Source organism: Schistocerca cancellata, chromosome 3 (assembly GCF_023864275.1).
Source record: "Schistocerca cancellata isolate TAMUIC-IGC-003103 chromosome 3, iqSchCanc2.1, whole genome shotgun sequence".
In the NCBI taxonomy this organism is placed as follows: domain Eukaryota; kingdom Metazoa; phylum Arthropoda; class Insecta; order Orthoptera; family Acrididae; genus Schistocerca; species Schistocerca cancellata.
Genome location: NC_064628.1, coordinates 873,572,451 through 873,583,849, shown reverse-complemented (window position 1 = coordinate 873,583,849; position 11,399 = coordinate 873,572,451). Strand labels below are relative to the sequence as shown.

Genomic DNA, 11,399 nt, shown 5'->3' with positions numbered 1-11,399 from the left:
ACTAATTAAACCTAACTAAGGACATCACACACATCCATGCCCGAGGCAGGATTCAAACCCGCGACCGTAGCGGTCGCTCGGTTCCAGACTGTAGCGCCTAGAACCGCACGGCGACTCCGGCCGGCGGATGTTAGTGGACCAGGTCCGCCCGTGTCGAGCGCTGAGACGAAACTGCTGGCACTGCCTTCAGGTAGTGCTCAGACTGAACTGATGGTACTGCGGAATTGAGACGAAGGGCGTAACTGACTTCGCACGGTCCAGCTGTGGCCTAAATCGTCGGGAGCGGATGGATGTCTGCGTGGCCCAGACCAACAACGTGACGTGGCGTAAAAGACTAGTGCCCTGCCCACAGCACGCCCTGCTGTGACAGGAACGCTGCCTGTCGGCGAGGTTGCTGTGTGGAGACGAAGTGTAACTCCCTGATAAGCAGCCGAGGAAAATTCTCTGTTTTGACGAGACCATTTACGCACGTCCTCCTGGCGGGGCGGTTGCCCGCAAGGCATGCGTGTGCGCGGGGAAAAAGACTACCAGGCGGATACAACAGTGTGGATCACTGACTGACTGCCTTTGTTCCAAGACGTGAGCATCATTCGCGCGAATGTTGGCAACACTTGCGAGTGTTATAAAGTTAGGAACCGTCCCGTAGGATGGATAATCTATTCCATTTAATGTCTGTGCATTAATAGGTCCAGTACAGTAAACCAGTTACCGATACTGGTGACCATTTCTCCTCGTGGACTATAAAGCACAAACCCGTTAATAAACTCAACAACGCAATTGTGCTGTCCATTGTCTGAAGGCTTAGAAGCCCCCTGCCTAACTGCCGCTGGATACGGTGGGAGGGTTCCGCAGCCCAAGGCGCGCACCGACATAACTTTAAAGTGCGCCGAGCAAGTAAAATATCGCGCTGCTCGTTCTCTCTGTCTTGTTTTGGGCGTAATTATTTTGTCCGCTCTTCAGGCTGGCGGTGCGGGGCCGGGGGAGCCGCGGTAATTAAACACTCAAACCGCACCTTCATGTATTATGCATAGAGAGAGAAGTACGTTCATTTCCTGGGTCGTGGAAGGGGCGCGGGAGAATCCGCGGAAAATTATTAATTTAACTCGGAGGCAGAGTCCTCATCACCGAGGAGCTGGCCGCACCGGAAACGAACGAACGAACTCAATCCCCGGGATTTGCTTGCGGCCGGTTTGCGCGTGGCACCGCGCGGCTTCTGCGCCGAGGCGAGCAGCAGAAATGCTCCGGAAGTCCGCGTTTCTTGTAAGAGTCCGGGGTCGCTACGCCACACGCATCCGAACCCCCTGCGAATCGTAATGGACTGCTTGCGAGTCCATCTACCTGAGCACTAACGTATGCTCACGGGCTGTATGTACGTGAATCTGGAGCCTGCAACAGTGAAACGCATACTCCACGATGCCAGACTTCTGGTCACCGTATCCCTGTAATGCAAAAACCGCGATCTTAGTTCGCTAAATGAGTTAGTTGTAGACCTTTGGAATCCATGCACAGCATTAGTCAACCACTCATTTGATTTCATTGATTGGATTGAGTGGTCGTTTTAATGTGACCGTCTTCGTTCCTATTTTTATTGTATTTTTTAAAATTATACACTAACGCGTTTCGGCCATAGCGATAATCAGAATCTGTCGCTTTGAAATAGAACCAATCAGAAGCATTATTTATACAACTATCCTAAGAGCCACAGATTGTTTTTAAAGTAGACTGCCGTACTAAACGGCACTAGTCTATGGTTGACGTGTAAATAAGAGCTGACAAGGTACAATGTATCATGATTTTAAATGTTGTGTGTTTACATTTTATCCTTTGTGTGTATTATTGTAATACGTGTAAGAAGTACTACCACTCATCTTGTTCTAATCTGACAGATTCTGATGATGGATATGGCCGAAACTTGTTAACGTGTATAATTTATAAAAAAGATCTAAATAGCGATCAACGTTAACGGACTCCTATAACAACTTTGTTATTTATAGATGTTTTAATATGGTTGTGCAAGATGGTGACGTTAAAATAAAAAATCATGAGTTAAAATAGGGAAACAAGCATAACTTGCCTTTGCCGCTTTGCCGTATGAGAGCTTCGGGCACAAAAAGCGTGCCACATCCTCACAGGAAATAGTACTGATCAAAAGAAAATCCTGTAAACATGTGTCCATAAACAAATATTTGTTCAGGTATCGGCCGTATTCTTCCATGACAACCATCTATCTGTTCTGGAGGTGCCCGGTGTGGTTAGTACTCAATCTTACACACTGTGACCGTCACTGCAATTCATATCTGTGGATCTAACATACGCCATAACGCCTATAGTGAGTTCAGCATTTTCGATTCCCACGTGGTTCAAGAATACAAGCTTGTAATGGATACTTACCTTTGTTCTCGACGGTCTCGTAGAAGTTAGAAGTCCGTATTTATTATCTCGTCTCTTAATCTCAGCGTTTCAGACAATGTCACAATGAATTTAAATGCGATAAATAAAATTCCAGCCTTCAATTTAAATGATCTTCATAATTTATACAAGCTTCTTGTTCCACATATAACTCAAAATCATGAACTTGTCAACATAACCGCCAACACTGCGCACTTCCACAACAGGAGCGTTTCTGAATTTCGGTGCCAGACAGTCAAAATCAGTACAAAGTTTACATTTTAATCTCTTAATGTAGGCCAGTAATCATCGTACAAAATTATGTTAAACATTAAACAGATGTAGGAAATTATAATGTATGTAATATTTTTTACGTCTTTGAGGTCATATTCTATAAATATATAATTTGCCGCTCCTTTTCTTTCATGGAACTCCAATGGCAGTTGTTGGGAGACTCGTCAAACCAAAATTAAGGTTTAACGTTGACTTTCACCTAAACAAATCTTCTGAAGTTTTTATATTGTTAAGGGTTACAAAAACTTAAATATGATGTTCTTATCGTTAGATGTGAGAATTCAGTGGGTTTAAAACGATCTGAGATGCATTTTTAAAAAGGTTTGAGGTGCGCTTTATGTTTTCAGTACTTAGATTTTATCTCAACGTAACTGTTTTGATGCAGTCTAAAGCACATTGTGTTTATTCCCTCCTCCAAGCTTTCCCATGAGCTATAAATTATCGAAATGTGATGATTTTTATAAACGTTTAAATTTTGAAGCTAAATGGTTCGTCATTTATGTGCCGATTTGTATTCTTTTATAGTTTGCTTGGTTTTTATGTCTTTTAGACGAGATGTGGTTATTGTTAAAGTAAATCAGGCAGTACTCAATCTGGATTGAGTGGTCGTTTTAATGTGACCATCTTCAATCCTATTTTTATTGTATTTTTTAAAATTATACACTAACGCGTTTCGGCCATAGCGATAATCAGGATGTGTCGCTTTGAAATAGAACCGATCTGAAGCATTATTTGCTTGTCAGGATATTTTTACGGTATGTAGGAGTAAATGTAATTACTGTCAGCACTGCGAACATAGACGTCCAGTTGAGCAGTTCAAAAATGGTTCAAATGGCTCTGAGCACTATGGGACTTAACATCTATGGACATCAGTCCCCTAGAACTTAGAACTACTTAAACCTAACTAATCTAAGGACATCACACAACAGCCAGTCATCACGAGGCAGAGAAAATCCCTGACCTCGCCGGGAATCGAACCCGGGAACCCGGGCGCGGGAGTTGAGCAGTATGGTTGTGATCCGTCGATCACCTCGAATGAGTGTCCGGACGTTCTAACATTGGTGGCGTCGCAGCTGTGTGCGACTGGTCGGTACGCGGGAGCTCGGAAAGGTTCTCGCAACTTTGTTACGATGATGAAGGACGTCTCGTCCAACGGCTCACCGTGCCTTTGCTCACTGCCAGGTCTCCGTAGACATTCTGCAAGCTCCTATGAGTATCTTCGATGCTCTGGTTTTCCGCCAAAGAAACTCAATGACAGCTCACTTCTTGGAACGCAGCTCCGTTGCCGACGGCATTTTGAAGGCTACGCATTGCACCGCCGTCTCTCGGAACGTCGTACGTGCTGTAAGTAGGCTGTGTAGGTTTTTTAATGGTAACGCCACGTAGCGCTCTGTATGAAAATTACTAGGTTTTTTTAATGGTAACGCCACCTAGCGCTGGCTGTGCTGTGTGTAGTCTGTGGCTGGGTGGCATTGTTGGAATTTGCCATTGTAGTGTTGGGCAGTTGGCTGTTAACAGCGCGTAGCGTTGGCAGTTGGAGGTGAGCCGCCAGCAGTGGTGGATGTGGGGAGAGAAGTGGCGGAGTTTTGAAATTTGTAAGACTGGATGTCATGAACTGCTATATATATATATTATGACTTTTGACGCAGGCCAATTGGACTAGTATTATGCTGCGGGGGACATTCTAGGGCATCCACGGTACCTGTGGTAGCGATCGAGAGTATCATGGCAGCTGTAGGTAACGTGAACATCATTGCGAATCCATTAGGTTTCCTATGATTAGGTCACATGCATGGAGCACACGCTAGATGCCTTTCCCGACGGCGATGGCGTCTTCCAGCGGAGTAAATATTCCACTCACATGGCGAGAATGGTGCTACGGTGATTTGAGGGAGCATATTATTGATTATCACTTTGATGTCTTGCCTACCAAATTCGCCTGATCTCAGCTAGATGGAATACATCTGGACGCCATCGGACGGTAGCTCCGTGCCGAAGAACCACCGGCCCGCTGTTAACAGGAATTGCGTGACCTGGTGCCATATACCTCCGGAAACCTTCCAAGGGGTTGCTGAATCCGCGCTACAGAAAATCGCCGCTGTGCTGCGCTCCAGAGATGGACCAACACGCTATTACACCAGAATGAGATTTTCAGTGTGCAGCGGAGTGTGCGCTGATATGAAACTTGGCAGATTAAAACTGTGTGCCGGACTGACACTCGAACTCAGGGCCTTTGCCTTTCGCGGGCAAGTGCTCTACCAGCTGAGCTACCCAAGCACGACTCACGCCCCGTCCTCACAGCTTTAGAGCACTTGCCCGCGAATGGCAAAGGTCCCGAGTTCGAGTCTCGGTCCGGCACACAATTTTAATCTGCCAGGAAGTTTCATGCTATTAGAATGTTTGGTCGTAATGTTTTCACTCATCATTGTGTGTGTCTTCCCAAATATAAATCACATAAAACCACTCCCTCTACAGGCCACAAGTGGCCCCTGCGGGACCATCCGACCGCCGTGTCATCCTCAGTGGAGGATGCGGATAGGAGGGGCGTGTAGTCAGCACACCGCTCTCCCGGTCGTCATGATGGTATTCTTGACCGAAGCCGGTACTACTCGGTCGAGTAGCTCCTCAGTTGGCATCACGAGGCTGAGTGCACCCCGAAAAATGGCAACAGCACATGGCGGCCCGGATGATGACCCATCCAAGTGCCGGCCACGCCCGACAGTGCTTTACTTCGGTGGTCTCACGGGAACTGGTGTATCCACTGCGGCAAGGCCGTTGCCAAATATAAATCACATACTTCTTTGCCAAATATAAATCACATACTTCTTCTTTTCATTTGAACGTACTTAGGACCACGAGGTTCGTTTTGGCAATTTCGACTGGTCCTCTGTTTCATCTTCTTCTAGAATTTTTTTCATTTTCTCGCAGTTTACAAGCTTCCTCCCCTTTGTTCATTTCAGTGTGCTGCTCCCTGTGCCCTCTTTGCTGGTAAAGAACAATGGGAATTGCAGAGTGAAATTTACACCGGACCTCTACTGTTTGCAGGGGAATTTAAAAGTGGCTCCAAGCCCGATTTTACTGTGGTGATCCGTTTTTTCTTGGATGCTTTCCTTCTGTCTGCCGTGGTGAAAATCTTGTTTATGAGTCTGCAAGGGTTCAGATGGGTCAGGTAACTGTAGAAGTCCGTTGTCCTTTCCTTCAAAGATGATATCTTCTTGGTGATGGTACAGCTCACTGTTCTGTTTGTTCCTGTCACGCATACTACTATTATATAACATTGTAACGGGAAGTAAGCATTATACTCGTAATATTATTCGTAAAAGATGTGTTTGTGTGTAAGATTTTTTGGGGGATTAGTGCGGGCAGTGGTGGTGGAAGTTGGGGGGGGGGGGGGGACTGGATAGGGGGAGATGCAGATAGAGAGCGGGCTAGCTGCTTTGCCAAAGCGGATACTTGCAGCGGCCACATTTAGAAATTTCCGAATTGTGTTCCGGTTGTAACGGTTTTCCCGGACCACGCAGTTCTTGGCTTCCTCGACGGCAATTTGCGGCGTCCGCACGCCCTTTCTCTCCGCGCCCTGTGCCACCTGGCACCCCTTATGGGTTCCCCGCCACGGCGCGGTCTTCCTTCCTCGGGAGCAAGTTTGTTCTTTTTACGGGTGCGCGCAGAGAGAAAAGTACTTTTCCACCGAAGCCCCTCCGGCGTCTCTTGATTGTCAAGTTTTGTGACAGAACTGGAGCACTTTATGAATAGTTGTTTGGCTGCCTCTTCTCCTCAGCCGCGCCCATCCCACCCTAGGATCCAGGCCGCGCCGCCACTACCCGCGCTACCCGCGCCACCCCACACCTTTCTCGGAAGGGAAACTTCTGCGTTCCAGTGTGTTGCACAGCGTGTTTTTTCCCTTCCGTGCAGCGGTAATACAGCAGTTTCTCTTTGCGTCGGTAATTTTCATTGCACGCTCTTCCGAGAACACCGCCTGTTTAGCCGTACTTTCTCTATGAAAACCTTGAAGTGCTGAGGTCGGACCGGAGAATACAACTGTGTGGTTCTCTGCTGCGTTGCAGTGAAGAAGCCTTCACGCTTTTCCAGATTTGATTAGTTGCGGCATTTTGAAGCTGCATAAAAACGTTTTCATTTCAAAAGAGGTTTTGAATAAGTGTTGCTTTACCCATTTTTTTCGCTAGGTATGGACTTTGCATGACGCAAACGCAGCTGCCACTGACCGTCGGCGTATGATAACTGGTCATGTTTAGACGTAAAAGAGATAAAAATCGAGTTTCTCTTCGCGGTTATTTACGTTTCCCAGACAACTGCAGTTTTTCTCTTGAAACACAGAGCAGAATTCTTTCACCAGCTACTGAGCTACTGGAGACATGAAGAGAGGATCTGGGTTGGCTTTTTCTTTCTTTATTTTTTTATTCGACAGGCATCTGGTCGACAATGTCATATTACGCACCATAACACGTCAAGATGTGCTGATAGGAAATTTCTTCGCTCCACAATAGCACGTCACGTCACCGAAGGTTCAAATGGTTCAAATGGCTCTGAGCATTATGGGACTTAACTTCTTAGGTCATTAGTCCCCTAGAACTTAGAACTACTTAAACCTAGCTAATCTAAGGACATCACATACATGCATGCCCGAGGCAGGATTCGAACCTGCTACCATAGCGGTCATGCGGTTCCAGACTGTAGCGCCTAGAACCCCTCGCCCACTCCGGCCGGCCCACGTTGCGTCACCGAAGGCCAAAACAAAATGCTACAGTGTATCTCCTCTTCATGCGCCATTTTGGTTTGTCTGCTCGAACGGCGTGCTATAGTACTAGAACAGAGATTTCACTGTGTACCAGGACTGGAGATACGTACCTGGAAAGAGACTAAAAATTAATTCTGTAACTTTATTTTGTCGTGGTGATCTGTAAAACGTTTTAATTACATCTCGTAGAACATAAACTAGCGCCGTTGACAAACATCGGTCTGGAAAAGAAACATACTTTCCTAGATACGAACAAGACAATTCACATACATGAATATAATGAACATAAAGCAACAATGTCGTTTAATAACAATCCAGCATTTCCGTCACGCGTGTCACAGAATACCTGTGGGTATAGAATGCCTCTTTTCAATTCTAGGACATAACACGATATTTACTCTGTTATTTTAATGACTACGACATTACCCAGTGTTGTCCGCTTACTTATTCATCCCAGTCTTGTATACAGTGTTAAAAAAAACTTTTATGCCTTCATTGCAGTACCATTTAACACAAAACTTCATTATATATATTATTTTTGTTTCCCCTTCACACTAATATCAGTCGCTTTCAATAATTTTTACGTATCGTCTATTTACTAATACTGTACTAAATTCTTCGAAATTCTCAAACGTTGCAGATTTATTCTAACATATCGCGCATTCTCTCCTCTAGCACCAGCCACATCCTTATGAGTGGTAGGGGCATCCTAGCCGCACAGTATATTTTTCCAGATAGTATGTTGCACGTATACCAACCTCTGTTAAGAAATCTCCAGGCGTTCAGGAATTGTGCGTCACATATCAAATCTTTCTGCCAACGGCCTGCCGGGTGCTGTCGGCAAGACGGCTGCACTCTGCCCTTGTGGAGTCAGTTGAGGAGCTACTTGATTGAGAAGGAGCGGCACCGGTCACGAAAACTGACAACAGCCGGGAGAGCTGTGTGCTAACCACACGCCCCTCCGTATTCGCGTCGGATGACGCCTACGGGCCGAGGATGACACGGCAGCCGGTAGGACCGTGTTTTTGGTTTTTTGTTTTTATCCAAACTTCCTCCTCCAGAAATACATGTTTCTAAGGTTCTGTCAGTGGCTGTTGCAGAAGTGTGCCGCAAATCTGTTTCATATCCAAGATTTTTTTACCGTCGAGCCAGGTTTCGCAAGAGATAGTGTTGTTAATTTTGCGTAACCATCCTGTATGGTCAGATGTAGCCCCAAGCAATTCAGGAAAGAGAGCATAAAGATCAATTCTCAATCAACATATGGGCAGGCGTACTTGGCCATAGACTAATAGGCCTTATGTGCTAGTTAACTGAGGCGCATTGTATGGACTTTGTCATTAATGCCGGCCGGAGTGGCCGTGCGGTTCTAGGCGCTACAGTCTGGAACCGAGCTGCCGCTACGGTCGCAGGTTCGAATGCTGCCCCGGGCATGGATGTGTGTGATGTCCTTAGGTTAGTTAGGTTTAATTAGTTCTAAGGTCTAGGCGACTGATGACCTCAGAAGTTAACTCAGAGCCATTTGTCATTAATGTATTGAAATGAAATGATCGTGTGGCATTCTTGGCCGGGATGTCCCTTTCGGGTTCGGCCGCCAAGTGCAGGTCTTATTTCATTCGGCGCCACATTTGGCGACTTGAGGCCGATGATGAGGACAACGCAACACCCAGTCCACGAGCGGAGAAAATCTCCGACCCGGCCGGGAATCGAACCTAGACCCAGTGCACGGGAGGCAAGCACTTTACCACCAAACTGAGCAGGCGGACATTAATGTATTGCATACAGCACACTTTGGTCACAATCTGCGTGAACATCTGACGCAGACCTTGTAGGGCCGCTGAATAGGTCCGGGGTGGAGGGGGGGGGGGGGGGGGGGGAAGGTGGTCCCCACACCTTGGCCTGCTCCAGACCCCAATCTCCTAGAATTTTGCTAATGGGGAATCGGTTTACGCCAAGCCAATCAGCGATGTGCGAACATTACAGGGCCGCGTCTTAAAAGGGTGCGTCATTCCTTACGCCGGAGGGCAGAGGAGAACGTTGTCATGAATGGACGCCACGTTGAACATCTCCTGTAAACACGTGTTTACCGTAGAAAGTATGCGTTTCCAGACCTATAATTATTAGACATATTTTTCCTGTTTCGATGAGTACCACCACATCTCAAAGTATTCGACACTTTTTGTTTTGAACATCGTGTGTAGCCATTCCATGTTAGATCGCTCAGCATGGTTGCCCCTAAGTACACTACTGGCCATTAAAACTGCTACACCAAGGAGAAATGCAGATGATAAACGGGTATTCATTGGACAAATATATTATACTAGAACTGACATGTGATTACATTTTCACGCAATTTGGGTGCATAGATCCTGAGAAATCAGTACCCAGAGCAACCACCTCTGGCCGTAATAACGGCCTTGATACGCCTGGGTATTGAGTCAAACAGAGCTTGGGTGGCGTGCACAGGTACAGCTGCCCATGCAGCTTCAACACGATACCACAGTTCATCAGGAGTAGTGACTGGTGCATTATGACGAGCCACTTGCTCGGCCACCATTGCCCAGACGTTTCCAGTTGGTCAGGGATCTGGAGAATGTGCTGGCCAGGGCAGCAGTCGAACCTTTTCTGTATCCAGAAAGGCCCGTACAGGACCTGAAACATGCGGTGGCGCAATATCCTGCTTCAGGGATTGAATGAAGGGTAGAGCCACATGTCGTAAGACATCTGAAATGTAACGTCCACTGTTCAAAGTGAAGCCAATCAGTACAAGAGGTGACCGAGACGTGTAACCAATGGCACCCCATACCATCACGCCGGGTGATACGACAGTATGGCGATGACGAATACACGCTTCCAATGTGCGTTCACCGCGATGTCGCCAAACACGGATGCGATCATCGTGATGCTGTAAACAGAACCTGGATTCATCCGAAAAAAATGACGTTTTGCTATTCGTGCACCCAGGTTCGTCGTTGAGTACACCATCGCAGGCGCTCCTGTTTGTGATGCAGCGTCAAGGGTAACGGCAGCCATGGTCTCCGAGCTGATAATCCATGCTGCTGCAAACGTCGTCGAACTGTTCGTGCAGATGGTTGTTGTCTTGCAAACGTCCCCATCTGTTGACTCAGGGATCGAAACGTGGCTGCACGTTCCGTTACAGCCATGCAGATAAGATGCCTGTCATCTCGACTGCTAGTGATACGAGGCCGTTGGGATCCAGCACGGCGTTCCCTATTACCCTCCTGAACCCACCGATTCCATATTCTGCTAACAGTCATTGGCTCTCGACCAACGCGACCAGAAATGTTGCGATACGATAAACCGCAATCGCGACAGGCTACAATCCGACCTTTATCAAAGTCGGAAACTTGATGATACGCATTTATCCTCCTTACTCGAGGCATCACAACATTTCAGCAGGCAACGCCGGTCAACTGCTTTTTGTGTATGAGAAATCGCTTGGAAACGTTCCTCATGTCAGCAAGTTGTAGGTGCCGCCACCGGCGCCAACCTTGTGTGAATGCTCTGAAAAGCTAATCATTTGCATATCACAGCATCTTATTCCTGTCGGTTGAATTTCACGTCTGTAGCACGTGATCTTCGTGGTGTAGCAATTTTAATGGCGAGTAGTGTATATTATTGTTTCCAGTGCTACTGTAAACATTAACGGACGTAACACGCTTTCTTGGGGTACTCCTGAAATTACCTGTACATCTATCAGTTTTGTTCCGTTAAAAACAATGAGTTTTTTTCTGCACTCACTAACCTGCTTTGGTACTCCGTAAGCTCGGTTTTTTTTTTTCACTGAACGACAGTTCTAAGTGTCTTCCTGAAGTCGTGTAACATGTCATCCGTCTGGGTGCCAATGCATGCGGCGCTGTGTGTCTCGTGAACGAGGAGAGCTGGCTGGAACACACACACACACACACACACACACACACACACACACACACAACGCCCACTG

General features: G+C 46.8%; 1 pseudogene; it reads right to left on the bottom strand.

Annotated features, from left to right (window-relative positions):
• Positions 1-5,344: 5,344 nt before the first annotated feature.
• LOC126177910 (5S ribosomal RNA) lies at positions 5,345-5,462 on the bottom strand (annotated as a pseudogene).
• Positions 5,463-11,399: the final 5,937 nt, after the last annotated feature.